The sequence below is a fragment of the Branchiostoma floridae genome, chromosome 18 (genome assembly GCF_000003815.2).
Source record: "Branchiostoma floridae strain S238N-H82 chromosome 18, Bfl_VNyyK, whole genome shotgun sequence".
Lineage (NCBI taxonomy): Eukaryota > Metazoa > Chordata > Leptocardii > Amphioxiformes > Branchiostomatidae > Branchiostoma > Branchiostoma floridae.
Genome location: NC_049996.1, coordinates 8,859,975 through 8,862,246, shown reverse-complemented (window position 1 = coordinate 8,862,246; position 2,272 = coordinate 8,859,975). Strand labels below are relative to the sequence as shown.

The following is a 2,272-nucleotide window of genomic DNA, read 5'->3' as shown; positions in this document are numbered from 1 at the left end:
TGCATGAAGGATCGCCTGGCGCCTGAAGGCCAGAGAGTGACCGGACCCGCGGGAGGGCTGAAGGATCGCCTGTCGGCTGAAGGCCAGAGAGTGACCGGACCCGGGCTGGGACCGAGGGTGATACGGAATACACTGTGTTTTATTTAGGTCATACCCCATGTTTTGATGCGAAATGCCCCAGAAGTTGAACAAATTTGGTGTCCTCGAACAAAAAGTGTTCCAACGTCCGAATCAGGTATTCGAATTGCCAACGTGCCGCACTCGGCCCGCTCAAAATGGTTCTATTTACTCTAAGGAAGTCTGTGTGATACAAACTTTGAGCCCAGTGATTCGTAAAGTTATCACATGGTCCGGTCCGAACCTTTTCGCATCACAGGTATGACAAAAATTCAGTTACATTCAGGCTTATCAGGCACTTCAGCCCCCGCAAACTCAATAATTCAGCCCCCACAAACTCAATTCAGTCCCCACAAACTCAATAATTCAGCCCCCACAAGCTCAATTCAGCCCCCACAAACTCAATTCAGCCCCCGCAAATTCAATAATTCAGCCCCCACAAACTCAATAATTCAGCCCCCACAAACTCAATTCAGTACCCGCAAATTCAATAATTCAGTCCCCACAACCTCCCCTGCAAACTCACTTCAGCCCCCACAAACTCGATAATTCAGCCCCCACAAACTCAATTCAGTCCCCGCAAATTCAATAATTCAGCCCCCACAAACTCAATTCAGCCCCCACAAACTCAATTCAGCCCCCGCAAATTCAATAATTCAGTCCCCACAAACTCCCCTGCAAACTCACTTCAGCCCCCACAAACTCAATTCAGCCCCCACAAACTCAATTCAGCCCCCGCAAATTCAATAATTCAGCCCCCACAAACTCAATTCAGCCCCCACAAACTCAATTCAGCCCCCACAAACTCAATAATTCAGCCCCCACAAACTCAATTCAGCCCCCACAAACTCAATTCAGCCCCCGCAAATTCAATAATTCAGCCCCCACAAACTCAATTCAGCCCCCACAAACTCAATTCAGCCCCCACAAACTCAATAATTCAGCCCCCGCAAATTCAATAATTCAGCCCCCACAAACTCCCCTGCAAAGTCACTTCAGCCCCCACAAACTCAATAATTCAGCCCCCACAAACTCAATAATTCAGCCCCCACAAACTCACTTCAGCCCCCACAAACTCACTTCAGCCCCCACAAACTCAATTCAGCCCCCACAAACTCAATAATTCAGCCCCCACAAACTCAATAATTCAGCCCCCACAAACTCAATAATTCAGCCGCCACAAACTCAATTCAGTCCCCACAAACTCAATTCAGTCCCCACAAAGTCAATAATTCAGCCCCCACACTCAATTCAGTCCCCACAAACTCAATTCAGCCCCCGCAAATTCAATAATTCAGCCCCCACAAACTCAATTCAGCCCCCGCAAATTCAATAATTCAGCCCCCCACAAACTCAATTCGGCCCCCACAAACTCAATTTAGCCCCCACAAACACCCCTGCAAACTCACTTCAGCCCCCACAAACTCAATAATTCAGCCCCCACAAACTCAATTCAGCCCCCGCAAATTCAATAATTCAGCCCCCACAAACTCAAGTCAGCCCCCACAAACTCAATTCAGTCCCCACAAACCCAATTCAGCCCCCACAAACTCAATTCGCCCCCGCAAACTCAATTCAGCCCACACAAACTCTCTCCCATGGCCCAACACTTCAGCCCCGCTCTCTCTCCGCCCCAATATTTTTCTATAAAAATCCGAGAAGCAATAAATAAATTGGTGTGGCCTAAAGAATTAAGGAAAAACAGAGAAAACCACTTTTGTTAAAAGGTCTTGGAATATTTTCCTTTATTTACACAAATAGGAAGAAATGGAATGTTAACTGACAGGAATATTGGCAACTTCTTACCCTAATCATGAAGCTCTAACCCTAAATAGAAGCTATAAGATCAATACATGGCTGAAACAGCTAAGAATGTCTTTTCTTCTTAATGAAGTTCATATGGAACATTATCATCTTTCAGAGGTTCTGTTCTTTTTAAAGGGTACAAAAACAACACACTCAAAATTACTTTTATGCACTATTGTGTGCACAATAAACAACAAACTTTACAGCTAACACATACAGTAAACAACTACAGTCTCAGATGCAAAAAAAAAATTATTCTAAAAATGGGAGAGGCATGAAACAAAAATGAGGACAGCATTTGAAATTCTAGATATGAAATGCATAGTTTCTAATATATGTAGTATGTACA

General features: G+C 44.8%; 1 protein-coding gene across 1 annotated transcript in view; it reads right to left on the bottom strand.

The window, feature by feature from the left end:
- Positions 1-1,832: 1,832 nt before the first annotated feature.
- LOC118405366 (DNA topoisomerase 2-alpha-like) overlaps positions 1,833-2,272 on the bottom strand; it is a gene marked incomplete in the record, with an annotated part of 29,190 nt that continues 28,750 nt past the window's right edge. The window contains 1 exon segment of the mRNA XM_035804835.1: positions 1,833-2,156.